The sequence below is a fragment of the Somniosus microcephalus genome, chromosome 12, assembly GCF_052327205.1.
Source record: "Somniosus microcephalus isolate GS21.2 chromosome 12, FLI_Smic_1.0, whole genome shotgun sequence".
Classification (NCBI taxonomy): domain Eukaryota; kingdom Metazoa; phylum Chordata; class Chondrichthyes; order Squaliformes; family Somniosidae; genus Somniosus; species Somniosus microcephalus.
The window spans coordinates 197,749,190-197,765,863 of NC_140998.1; the positions used below are offsets into that span (position 1 = coordinate 197,749,190).

Sequence of the window (16,674 nt, forward strand, 5' to 3'; positions counted from 1 at the left end):
CCCAACACATCTCCAACACACACAACACATCCCAACACACCCCAACACACTCCAACACATCCCAACACATCCCAATGCACCCCAACACATCCCAACACACCTGAACACAACCAAACACACCGCAACACACCCCAACACATCCCAACACAGCCTAACACAGCCCAACACATCCCAAAACATCCCAACACACTCCAACACATCCCAACCCATTCCAACACACCCCAACACAATCCAACACACTCCAACACACCCCAACACATCCCAACACACCCCAACACGCCCCAACACAGACCAACACATCCCAGCATATCCCAACACACTCCAACATATCCCAACACATTCCAACACACCCCAACACACCCCAATACATCCCAGCACATTCCAACACACACCAACACACTCCAACACATCCCAAAACACCCCAACACACCCCAACACATCCCCAAAACATCCCAACACACTCCAACATATCCCAACACATTCCAACACACCCCAACACACCCCAATACATCCCAGCACATTCCAACGCACACCAACACACCCCAGCACATCCCAAAATACCCAAACACACCCCAACACATCCCCAACACATCCCAACACATCTGAACACACGCAAACATATCCCAACACACCGCAACCTACCCCAACACATCCCAACACACTCCAACACACCTCAACACATCGCAACACACGCTAACACAAACCAACACACCCCAACACACTCCAACACATCCAACACACCCCAACACACCCCAACATACCCCAACACACCCCAACACATCCCAACACACCCCAAAACACCCCAGCTCATTCCAACACTCCAACACACCCCGCCACACTCCAAAACATCCCACGACATCCCAACACACCAAACACCCCAACACATCCCAACACATCCCAACACACCCAACACACCCCAACATATCCCAACAGATCCAAACACATCCCAACACACCCCAACACACCCAAACACACCGCAACACACCCAAACACACCCAACACAGCCCAACACATCCCAACAGAGCCCAACACATCCCAACACATCCCAACACACTCCAACATATCCTAACACATTCCAACACACCCCAACACATCCCCAAAACATCACCAAAACATCCGCAACACATCTCCAACACACACAACACATCCCAACACACCCCAACACACTCCAACACATCCCAACACATCCCAACGCACCCCAACACATCCCAACACTCCTGAACACAACCAAACACACCGCAACACACCCCATACACCCCAACACAGCCCAACACATCACAACACAGCCCAACACATCCCAAAACATCCCAACACACTCCAACACATCCCAACACATTCCAACACACCCCAACACAACCCAACACACTCCAACACACCCCAACACATCCCAACACACCCCAACACACCCCAACATGCCCCAACACAGCCCAACACCTCCCAGCATATCCCAACACACTCCAACATATCCCAACACATTCCAACACACCCCAACACATCCCAGCACATCCAAACACACTCCAACGCACCCCAACACATCCCAACACACCCCACCACACCCCAACATGCCCCAACACAGCCCAACACCTCCCAGCATATCCCAACACACTCCAACATATCCCAACACATTCCAACACACCCCAACACATCCCAGCACATCCCAACACACACCAACACACCCCAACACATCCCAACACACCCCAACACATCCCCAACACATCTCAACACAACCCAACACACTCCAACACACCCCAACACATCCTAACACACAGCAACACATCCCAACACATCCCAACACACGCCAACACATCCCAACACATCCCAACACAGCCCAACACACCCAAGCACACCCCAACACATCCCAACACACCCCAACATACCCCAACACACCCCAACACATCCCAACACACTCCAACACACCCCAACACATTGCAACACACGCTAACACAAACAAACACACCCCAACACACTCCAACACATCCAACACACCCCAACACACCCCAACATACCCCAACACACCCCAACACATCCCAACACACCCCAACACAACCCAACACATTCCAACACTCCAACACACCCCGCCACACTCCAACACACCCCACGACATCCCAACGCACCCAACACACCCCAACACATCCCAACACACTCCAACATATCCTAACACATTCCAACAAACCCCAACACACCCCAACACATCCCAAACATCCCAAAACACCCCAACACCCCCAACACACCCCAACACATCCCCAACACATCCCAACACACCCCAACACACCCCAAAACATCCCAACACATCCCAACAGAGCCCAACACACTCCAACACATCCCAACACATTTCAACACATCCCAACACACCCCAACACATCCCCAACACATTCCAACACACCCCAACACAATCCAACACACCCCAACACATCCCAACACACAGCAACACATCCCAACACATCCCAACACACCCCAACACATCCCAACACATCCCAACACACCCCAACACACCCCAACACATCCCAGCACATCCCAACACACTCCAACACAGCCCAACACATCCCCACACATGCCAACAGACCCCAACATACTCCAACGCATCCAACACACCCCAACACACTCCAACACACCCAAACACAACCCAACACATTCCAACACACCCCAACGCACCCCAACACACTCCAACAGACCCAAACATACTCCAACACATTCCAACAGACCCCAGCACACCCCGCCACACCCCAACACACCCCACCACATCCCAACACACTCCACACCCCAACACATCCCAATAACCCCAACACACCCAACACATCCCAACGCACACCAACACACCCCAACACATCCTAACACATCCCAACAAATCCCAACACATCACAACACATCCCAACACACCCCAACACATCCCAACACAGCCCAACACATCCTAACACTCCCCAGCACACCCCACCACATCCCAAAACACTCCAACTCACCCCAACACATCCCAACACACCCCAACACAGCCAACACATGCCAACACATGCCAACACACCCCAACACACTCCAACACACCCCAACACACCCCAACACACCCCAACTCACCCCAACACGCCCCAACACACCCCAACAAAGCCCAACACATCCCAACACATCCCAACACATCCCAACACACCCCAACACGCCCCAACACATCCCAGCATATCCCAACACACTCCAACATATCCCAACACATTCCAACACACCCCAACACACCCCTATACATCCCAGCACATCCCAACACACCCCAACACATCCCAAAACACCCCAACACACCCCAACACATCCACAACACATCCCAACACAACCCAACACACTTCAACATACCCCAACACATCCTAACACACAGCAACACATCCCAACACATCCCAACACACGCCAACACGTCCCAACACATCCCAACACAGCCCAACACACCCAAACACACCCCAACACATCCCAACACACCCCAACATACCCCAACACACCCCAACACATCCCAACACACTCCAACACACCCCAACACATTGCAACACACGCTAACACAAACAGACACACCCCAACACACTCCAACACATCCAACACACCCCAACACACCCCAACATACCCCAACACACCCCAACACATCCCAACACACCCCAACACACCCCAACACATTCCAACAAACCCCAACACACCCCAACACATCCCAAAACATCCCAAAACACCCCAACAGCCCCCAACACAACCCAACACATCCCCAACACATCCCAACACACCCCAACACACCCCAAAATATCCCACCACATCCCAACAGAGCCCAACACACTCCAACACATCCCAACATATTTCAACACACCCCAACACACTCCAACACAGCCAAACACAACCCAACACATTCCAACACACCCCAACACACTCCAACAGACCCAAACATACTCCAACACATTCCAACACACCCCCACACACCCCGCCACACCCCAACACACCACACCACATCCCAACACACCCCACCACATCCCAACACACCCCACACCCCAACACATCCCAACACATCCCAATAACCCCAACACACCCAACACATGCCAACGCACACCAACACACCCCAACACATCCTAACACATCCCAACAAATCCCAACACATCACAACACATCCCAACACACCCCAACACATCCCAACACAGCCCAACACATCCTAACACTCCCCAGCACACCCCACCACATCCCAAAACACTCCAACTCACCCCAACACATCCCAACACACCCCAACACACCCAACACATCCCAACACAGCCCAACACACCCAAACACACCCCAACACACCCCAACACACCCCAACATACCCCAACACACCCCAACACATCCCAACACACCACAACACACCCCAACACATTCCAACACTCCAACACACCCCGCCACACTCCAACACACCCCACGACATCCCAACGCACCCAACACACCCCAACACATCCCAACACACTCCAACATACCCTAACACATTCCAACAAACCCCAACACACCCCAACACATCCCAAAACATCCCAAAACACCCCAACACCCCCCAACACACCCCAACACATCCCCAACACATCCCAACACACCCCAACACACCCAAAAACATCCCAACACATCCCAACACACTCCAACACACCCCAACACATTGCAACACACGCTAACACAAACAAACACACCCCAACACACTCCAACACATCCAACACACCCCAACACACCCCAACATACCCCAACACACCCCAACACATCCCAACACACCCCAACACAACCCAACACATTCCAACACTCCAACACACCCCGCCACACTCCAACACACCCCACGACATCCCAACGCACCCAACACACCCCAACACATCCCAACACACTCCAACATATCCTAACACATTCCAACAAACCCCAACACACCCCAACACATCCCAAACATCCCAAAACACCCCAACACCCCCAACACACCCCAACACATCCCCAACACATCCCAACACACCCCAACACACCCCAAAACATCCCAACACATCCCAACAGAGCCCAACACACTCCAACACATCCCAACACATTTCAACACATCCCAACACACCCCAACACATCCCCAACACATTCCAACACACCCCAACACAATCCAACACACCCCAACACATCCCAACACACAGCAACACATCCCAACACATCCCAACACACCCCAACACATCCCAACACATCCCAACACACCCCAACACACCCCAACACATCCCAGCACATCCCAACACACTCCAACACAGCCCAACACATCCCCACACATGCCAACAGACCCCAACATACTCCAACGCATCCAACACACCCCAACACACTCCAACACACCCAAACACAACCCAACACATTCCAACACACCCCAACGCACCCCAACACACTCCAACAGACCCAAACATACTCCAACACATTCCAACAGACCCCAGCACACCCCGCCACACCCCAACACACCCCACCACATCCCAACACACTCCACACCCCAACACATCCCAATAACCCCAACACACCCAACACATCCCAACGCACACCAACACACCCCAACACATCCTAACACATCCCAACAAATCCCAACACATCACAACACATCCCAACACACCCCAACACATCCCAACACAGCCCAACACATCCTAACACTCCCCAGCACACCCCACCACATCCCAAAACACTCCAACTCACCCCAACACATCCCAACACACCCCAACACAGCCAACACATGCCAACACACCCCAACACACTCCAACACACCCCAACACACCCCAACACACCCCAACTCACCCCAACACGCCCCAACACACCCCAACAAAGCCCAACACATCCCAACACATCCCAACACATCCCAACACACCCCAACACGCCCCAACACATCCCAGCATATCCCAACACACTCCAACATATCCCAACACATTCCAACACACCCCAACACACCCCTATACATCCCAGCACATCCCAACACACCCCAACACATCCCAAAACACCCCAACACACCCCAACACATCCACAACACATCCCAACACAACCCAACACACTTCAACATACCCCAACACATCCTAACACACAGCAACACATCCCAACACATCCCAACACACGCCAACACGTCCCAACACATCCCAACACAGCCCAACACACCCAAACACACCCCAACACATCCCAACACACCCCAACATACCCCAACACACCCCAACACATCCCAACACACTCCAACACACCCCAACACATTGCAACACACGCTAACACAAACAGACACACTCCAACACACTCCAACACATCCAACACACCCCAACACACCCCAACATACCCCAACACACCCCAACACATCCCAACACACCCCAACACACCCCAACACATTCCAACAAACCCCAACACACCCCAACACATCCCAAAACATCCCAAAACACCCCAACAGCCCCCAACACAACCCAACACATCCCCAACACATCCCAACACACCCCAACACACCCCAAAATATCCCACCACATCCCAACAGAGCCCAACACACTCCAACACATCCCAACATATTTCAACACACCCCAACACACTCCAACACAGCCAAACACAACCCAACACATTCCAACACACCCCAACACACTCCAACAGACCCAAACATACTCCAACACATTCCAACACACCCCCACACACCCCGCCACACCCCAACACACCACACCACATCCCAACACACCCCACCACATCCCAACACACCCCACACCCCAACACATCCCAACACATCCCAATAACCCCAACACACCCAACACATGCCAACGCACACCAACACACCCCAACACATCCTAACACATCCCAACAAATCCCAACACATCACAACACATCCCAACACACCCCAACACATCCCAACACAGCCCAACACATCCTAACACTCCCCAGCACACCCCACCACATCCCAAAACACTCCAACTCACCCCAACACATCCCAACACACCCCAACACACCCAACACATCCCAACACAGCCCAACACACCCAAACACACCCCAACACACCCCAACACACCCCAACATACCCCAACACACCCCAACACATCCCAACACACCACAACACACCCCAACACATTCCAACACTCCAACACACCCCGCCACACTCCAACACACCCCACGACATCCCAACGCACCCAACACACCCCAACACATCCCAACACACTCCAACATACCCTAACACATTCCAACAAACCCCAACACACCCCAACACATCCCAAAACATCCCAAAACACCCCAACACCCCCCAACACACCCCAACACATCCCCAACACATCCCAACACACCCCAACACACCCAAAAACATCCCAACACATCCCAACAGAGCCCAACACACTCCAACACATCCCCACATATTTCAACACACCCCAACACACCCCAACACACTACAACACACCCCAACACATAACAACACACCCCAACACATCCCAACATCCCCCACACACCCCAACACACCCCAGCACAGCCCAACACATCCCGCACATCCCAACACACCCCAACACACCCCAACATGCCCCAGCACAGCCCAACACATCATAGCACATCCCAACACACTCCAACATATCCTAACACTTTCTAACACACCCCAACACACCCCAACACATCCCGCACATCCCAACACACCACAACACACGCCAACACATCCCCAACACATTCCAACACACTCCAACACACTCCAACAAACCCCAACACATCCCAACACACAGCAACACATCCCAACACATCCCAACACACCCCAACACATCCCAACACATCCCAACACACCCCAACACACCCCAACACATCCCAACACACTCCAACACAGCCCAACACATCCCAACACATGCCAACACACCCCAACATACTCCAATGCATCCAACACACCCCAACACACTCCAACACACCCAAACACAACCCAACACATTCCAACACACCCCAACACACCCCAACACACTCCAACAGACCCAAACATACTCCAACACAGTCCAACACACCACAGCACACCCCGCCACACCCCAACACACCACACCACATCCCAACAAACCCCACCACATCCCAACACACCCCACACCCCAACACATCCCAACACATCCCAATACACCCCAACACACCCAACACATCCCAACGCACACCAACACACGCCAACACATCCTAACACATCCCAACAAATCCCAACATACCACAACACACCCCTACACATCCCAACACAGCCCAACACATCATAACACTCCCCAACACACCCCACCACATCACAAAACACTCCAACTCACCCCAACACATCCCAACACACCCCAACACACCCAACACATGCCAACACACCCCAACACACTCCAACACACCCAACACACCCCAACACACCCCAACACACCCCAACTCACCTCAACACGCCTCAACACACCCCAACAAAGCCCAACTCATCCCAACACATCCCAACACACCCCACACACCCCAACATATCCAAACAGATCCAAACACCTCCCAACACACCCCAACACACCCCAACACACCCAAACACACCGCAACACACCTAAACACACACCAACACAGCCCAACACTTTCCAACACACACAACACACCCCAACACATCCCAACACATGCCAACACACCCCAACACACTCCAACACACCCCAACACACCCCAACACACCCCAACACACCCCAACTCACCCCAACACGCCCCAACACACCCCGACAAAGCCCAACACATCCCAACACATCCCAACACACCCCACACACCCCAACATATCCCAACAGATCCAAACACCTCCCAACACACCCCAACACACCTCAACACACCCAAACACACCGCAACACACCTAAACACACACCAACACAGCCCAACACATCCCAACACACACAACACATCCCAACACATCCCAACACACCCCAACACACCCCAACACACCCCAACACACCCCAACTCACCCCAACACACTCCAACACACCCCAACAAAGCCCAACACATCCCAACACATCCCAACACACCCCACACACCCCAACATATCTCAACAGATCCAAACACCTCCCAACACACCCCGACAAACCCCAATACACCTAAACACACCGCAACACACCTAAACACACACCAACACAGCCCAACACATCTCCAACACACACAACACATCCCAACACATCCCAACACACCCCAACACACCCCAACACCCCAACATATCACAACACATCCCAACATATCCCAACACACTCCAAAATATCCCAACACATCCCAACACATCCCAACACACCCCAACGCATCCCAACACACCTGAACACAACCAAACACACCACAACACACCCCAACACACCCCAACACAGCCCAACACATCCCAACACAGCCCAACACATCCCAAAACATCCCAACACACTCCAACACACCCCAACACATCCCAACACACCCCAACACACCCCAACACACCCCAACACATCCCAGCATATCCCAACGCACTCCAACATAACCCAACACATTCCAACACACCCCAACACACCCCAATACATCCCAGCACATCCCAAAACACACCAACACACTCCAACACATCCCAAAACACCCCAACACACCCCAACAGATCCCCAACACATCCCAACACACCCCAACACACTCCAACACACCCCAACACATCCTAACACACAGCAACACATCCCAACACATCCCAACACACGCCAACACATCCCAACAGAGCCCAACACACCCAAACGCACCCCAACACATCCCAACACACCCAACATACCCCAACACACCCCAACACATCTCACCACACTCCAACACACCCCAACACACTCCAACACACCCCAACACATCGCAACACACGCTAACACAAACCAACACACCCCAACACACTCCAACACAGCCAACACACACCAACACATTCCAACACACCCCAACACACCCCAACACATTCCAACACTCCAACACACCCCGCCACACTCCAACACACCCCAACACATCCCAACACACTTCAACATATCCTAACACATTCCAACAAACCCCAACACACCCCAACACATCCCGCACATCCCAAAACACCCCAACACTCCCCAACACACCCCAACACATCCCCAACAAAATCCCAGCACACCCCAACACACTCCAACACACCCCAAAACATCCCAACACATCCCAACAGAGCCCAACACACTCCAACACATCCCAACACATTTCCACACACCCCAACACTCCCCAACACACTACAACACACCCCAACACATCCCAACACACCCCAACACGCCCCAGCACAGCCCAACACATCCCGCACATCCCAACACACCCCAACACACCCCAACATGCCCCAGCGCAGCCCAACACATCCCAGCACATCCCAACACACTCCAACATATCCTAACACGTTCTAACACACCCCAACACACCCCAACACATCCTGCACATCCCAACACACGCCAACACATCCCCAACACATCCCAACACACCCCAACACACTCCAGCACACCCCAACACATCCCTACACTCTGCAACACATCCCAACACATCCCAACACACCACAACATACTCCAACGCATCCAACACACCCCAACACACTCCAACACACCCAAACACACCCCAACACATTCCTACACACCCCAACACACCCCAACACACTCCAACACACTCAAACATGCTCCAACACACCCCAGCACACCCTGCCACACCCCAACACACCCCACCACATCCCAACACTCCCCATCACATCCCAACACACCCCACATCCCAACACATCCCAACACATCCCAATACACCCCAACACACCCAACACATCCCAACACACACCAACAGACCCCAACACATCCTAACACATCCCAACAAATCCCAACATACCACACCACATCCCAACACACCCCAACACACCCAACACACCCCAACACACCCCAACACATTCCAACACACCCCAACACACCCCAACACACTCCAACTCACCCCAACACGCCCCAACACACCCCAACAAAGCCCAACACATCCCAACACACCACAAATCATTCCACCACACCCCAACACACCTAAACACATCCAACACACCCCAATACATCCCAGCACACCCAACAAACCCTAACACCCCAACACTGCCCAACACAGCCCAACACATCCCAACACATCCCAACACATCCCAACACATCCCAACACACCCCAACACATACCAACACATTCCAACACACCCCAACACACCCGACACACTCCAACACACCGCAACACACCCCAACACATCCCAACAAACCCCAACACTCCCCAACACACCCCAACATGCCCCAACACAGCCCAACACATTCCAGCACATCGCAACACACTCCAACATATCCTAACACATTCCAACGCACCCCAAGACACCCCAACACATCCCACACATCCTAACACACCCCAACACACCCCAACACACCCCAACACATCCCCAACACATCCCAACACACCCCAATACACTCCAACACAGCCCAACACAACCCAACACAGCCCAACACATTCCAACACAACCCAACACATTCCAACACACCCCAACACACCCCAACACACTCCAATACACCCCAATACATCCCAACACACCCCAACACATCCCAACACACCCCAACACACCCCAAAACCCCCAGCATGCCCAACACAGCCCAACACATCCCAGCACATCCCAACACACTCCAACATATCCTAACACATTCCAACACACCCCAACACACTCCAACTCACCCCAACACATCCCAACACATCCCAACAGAGCCCAACACACTACAACACATCCCAACAGAGCCCAACACACTACAACACATCCCAACACACCCCAATACATCCCCAAAACATCACCAAAACATCCCCAACACATCTCCAACACACACAACACATCCCAACACATCCCAACACACCCCAACACACCCCAACACCCCAACATATCACAACACATCCCAACACACCCCAACACACTCCAACACACCCCAACACATCCCAACACACCCCAACACATCCCAACACACCCCAACACACCCCAACACACCCCAACATGCTCAACACAGCCCAACACATCCCAGCACATCCCAACACACTTCAACATATCCTAACACATCCCAACACATCCCGCACAACCCAACACACCCCAACACACCACAAAACAGCCCAACACACCCCAACACACCCCAAAACAGCCGAACACATTCCAACACATCCCACCACATCCCAACACACCCCACACCCCAACACATCCCAACACACCCCACACCCCAACACATCCCAACACATCCCAATACACCCCAACACACCCAACACATCCCAGCACACCCCAACACACCCCAACACCCCAACATATCAAAACACATCCCAACACATCCCAACACACTCCAACTCATCCCAACACACCCCAACATACTCCAACACATCCCAACACACCCCAACACATCCCAACACACCTGAACACAACCAAACACACTGCAACACACCCCAACACACCCCAACACAGCCCAACACAACCCAACACAGCCCAACACATCCCAAAACATCCCAACACACTCCAATACACCCCAACACATTCCAACACACCCCAACACAACCCAACACACTCCAACATACCCAAACACATCCCAACACACCCCAACACACCATGCCCCAACACAGCCCAACACATCCCAGCACATCCCAACACACACCAACACACCCCAACACATCCCAAAACACCCCAACACACCCCAACACATCCCCAACACATCCCAACACACCCAAACACACTCCAACACACCCCAACACATCCTAACACACAGCAACACATCCCAACACATCCGAAAACATGCCAACACACCCCAACCCATCCCAACAAAGCCCAACACACCCAAGCACACCCCAACCCATCCCAACACACCCCAACATACCCCAACACACCCCAACACATCCCAACACACTCCAACACACCCCAACACATCGCAACACATGCTAACACAAACCAACACACCCCAACACACTCCAACACATCCAACACACCCCAACACACCCCAACATACCCCAACACACCCCAAAACATCCCAACACACCTCAACACACCCCAACACATTCCAACACTCCAACACACCCCGCCACACTCCAACACACCCCACGACATCCCAACACACCCAACACACCCCAACACATCCCAAAACACTCCAACATATCCGAACACATTCCAACAAACCCCAACACACCCCAACTCATCCCGCACATCCCAAAACACCCCAACACCCCCCAACACACCCCAACACATCCCCAACACATCCCAACACACCCGAACACACTCCAACTCACCCCAACACATCCCAACACATCCCAACAGAGCCCAACACACCCCAACACATCCCCAAAACATCACCAAAACATCCCCAACACATCTCCAACACACACAACACATCCCAACACATCCCAACACTCCCCAACACCCCAACATATCACAACACATCCCAACACATCCCAACACACTCCAACACATCCCAACACACCCCAACACACACCAACACATCCCAACACATCCCAACACACCCCAACACATCCCAACACACCTGAACACAACCAAACACACCGCAACACAACCCAACACACCCCAACACAACCCAACACACCCCAACACAGCCCAACACATCCCAACACAGCCCAACATATCCCAAAACATCCCAACACACTCCAACACATCCCAACACATTCCAACACACCCCAACACAACCCAACACACTCCAACACACCCCTACACATGACAACACACCCCAACACACCCCAATACATCCCAGCACATCCCAACACACACCAACGCACCCCAACACATCCCAACACACCCCAACACACTCCAACACACCCCAACACATCCTAACACACAGCAACACATCCCAACACATCCCAACACACGCGAACACAGCCCAACACATCCCAACACAGCCCAACATATCCCAAAACATCCCAACACACTCCAACACATCCCAACACATTCCAACACACCCCAACACAACCCAACACACTCCAACACACCCCTACACATGACAACACACCCCAACACACCCCAATACATCCCAGCACATCCCAACACACACCAACGCACCCCAACACATCCCAACACACCCCAACACACTCCAACACACCCCAACACATCCTAACACACAGCAACACATCCCAACACATCCCAACACACGCGAACACATCCCAACACATCCCAACACAGCCCAACACACCCAAACACACCCCAACACATCCCAACACACCCCAACATACCCCAACACACCCCAACACACCCCAACACACCCCAACACATCCCAACCCACTCCAACATATCCTAACACATTCCAACACACCCCAACACATCCCGCACAACCAAACATACCCCAACACACCCTAAACAGCCCAACACACCGCAAAACAGCCCAACAAATTCCAACACACCCCAACACATCCCACACATCCTACCACATCCCAACACACCCCACACCCCAACACATCCCAACACATCCCAATACACCCCAACACACCCAACACATCCCAACACACTCCAACACACCCCAACACATCACAACACATGCTAACACAAACCAACACACCCCAACACACTCCAACACATCCAACACACCCCAACACACCCCAACACATCCCAACACACCCCAACACACCCCAACACATTCCAACACTCCAACACACCCCGCCACACTCCAACACACCCCACGACATCCCAACACACCCAACACACCCCAACACATCCCAACACACTCCAACATATCCGAAGACATTCCAACAAACCCCAACACACCCCAACACATCCTGCACATCCCAAAACACCCCAACACCCCCCAACACACCCCAACACTCCCCAACACATCCCAACACACCCCAACACACTCCAACTCACCCCAACACATCCCAACACATCCCAACAGAGCCCAACACACTCCAACACATCCCAACACACCCCAACACGCTCCAACACATCCCAACACATCCCAACACACCCCAACACACCCCAACACCCCAACATATCACAACACATCCCAACACATCCCAACACACTCCAACACATCCCAACACACCCCAACACACTCCAACACATCCCAACACATCCCAACACACCCCAACACATCCCAACACACCTGAACACAAACAAACCCACCGCAACACACCCCAACGCACCCCAACACAGCCCAACATATCCCAACACAGCCCAACATATCCCAAAACATCCCAACACACTCCAACACATCCTAACACATTCCAACACACCCCAACACAACCCAACACACTCCAAAACACCCCACCACATCCCAAAACACTCCAACTCTTCCCAACACATCCCAACACACCCCAACACATCCCAACACAGCCCAACACACCCAACACACCCCAACACACTCCAACACACCCCAACACATCCTAACACACAGCAACACATCCCAACACATCCCAACACACGCGAACACATCCCAACACATCCCAACATAGCCCAACACACCCAAACACACCCCAACACATCCCAACACACTCCAACATACCCCAACACACCCCAACACATCCCAACACATTCCAACATACCCCAACACATTGCAACACACGCTAACACAAACCAACACACCCCAACACACTCCAACACATCCAACACACCCCAACAAACCCCAAAATACCCCAACACACCCCAACACATCCCAACACACCCCAACACATTCCAACACTCCAACACACTCTGCCACACTCCAACACACCCCACGACATCCCAACACACCCAACACACCCCAACACATCCGAACACACCCCAACACATCCCAACACACAGCAACACATCCCAACACATCCCAACACCCCACAACACACCCCAACACATCCCCAACACATCCCAACACACCCCAACACACTCCAACACACCCCAAAACATCCCAACACATCCCAACAGAGCCCAACACACTCCAACACATCCCAACACATTTCAACACACCCCAACACACCCCAACACACTCCAACACACCCCAACACATCCCAACACACCCCAGCACACCCCGCCACACCCCAACACACCCCACCACATCCCAACACACCCCAACACATCCCGCACATCCCAACACACCCCAACATGCCCCAATACACCCCAGCACACCCAACAAACCCCAACACCCCAACACACCCCAACACTGCCCAACACAGCCCAACACATCCCAACACATCCCAGCACATCTCAACACACTCCAACATATTCTAACACATTCCAAAACACCCCAAGACACCCCAACACATCCCGCAAATCCCAACAAACCCCAACACACCCCAACACACCCCAAAATAGCCCAACACATCCCAACACATCCCAACACACTCCAACATATCCTAACACATTCCAACACACCCCAACACACCCCAACATATCCCGCACATCCCACCACATCCCAACACACCCCACACCCCAACACATCCCAATACATCCCAATACACCCCAACACACTCAACACATCCCAACACACACCAACACACCCCAACACAGCCTAACACATCCCAACATATCCCAACATACCACGACATATCCCAACACAGCCCAACACATCCCAACACATCTTAACACTCCCCAAAACACCCCACCACATCCCAAAACACTCCAACTCTCCCCAACACATCCCAACACACCCCTACACGTCCCAACACAGCCCAACACACCCAACACGCCCCAACACACCCCAACACACCCCAGCTCACCCCAACACACCCCAACACATCCAGACAAAGCCCAACACATCCCAACACACCCCAAAACATTCCACCACACCCCAACACACCCAAACACACTCCAACACACCCCAACACATC

At 52.9% G+C, this 16,674-nt stretch overlaps 1 protein-coding gene across 1 annotated transcript in view; it reads left to right on the top strand.

The window, feature by feature from the left end:
* The window catches only part of LOC147109867 (glutamate receptor ionotropic, kainate 5-like), a 612,408-nt gene that overhangs the window by 521,046 nt on the left and 74,688 nt on the right, over positions 1–16,674 (top strand). The gene's annotated exons all lie outside the window — the stretch shown is intronic.